This window comes from Nematolebias whitei, chromosome 21 (genome assembly GCF_014905685.2).
Source record: "Nematolebias whitei isolate Nwh7 chromosome 21, NemWhi1, whole genome shotgun sequence".
In the NCBI taxonomy this organism is placed as follows: domain Eukaryota; kingdom Metazoa; phylum Chordata; class Actinopteri; order Cyprinodontiformes; family Rivulidae; genus Nematolebias; species Nematolebias whitei.
This window is the reverse complement of record NC_056518.1, coordinates 30777996-30778350: the sequence shown is the minus strand read 5'-3', so window position 1 is coordinate 30778350 and position 355 is coordinate 30777996. Positions and strand designations below refer to the sequence as shown.

Genomic DNA, 355 nt, shown 5'->3' with positions numbered 1-355 from the left:
GATGGACAGGTAAATAACACACAGATGGACAGGTAAATAACACACACATGGACAGGTGAAAACACACACCTGGACAGACAAAAATACACACCTGGACAGGTAAAACCCACCTGGACAGATAAAAACACACACCTGGACAGATAAAAACACACACCTGGACAGGTAAAAACACCTGGACAGATAAAAACACACCTGGACAGTTAAAAACACACCTGGACAGTTAAAAACACACCTGGACCGATAAAAACACACACCTGGACAGGTAAAAACACCTGGACAGATAAAAACACACACCTGGACAGGTAAAAACACACACCTGGACAGGTAAAAACACACACCTGGACAGGTAAAAACA

At 42.8% G+C, this 355-nt stretch overlaps 1 protein-coding gene across 1 annotated transcript in view; it reads left to right on the top strand.

Moving 5' to 3' along the window:
* The window catches only part of LOC119427229 (rho GTPase-activating protein 5-like), a 10359-nt gene that overhangs the window by 8189 nt on the left and 1815 nt on the right, over window positions 1–355 (top strand). The gene's annotated exons all lie outside the window — the stretch shown is intronic.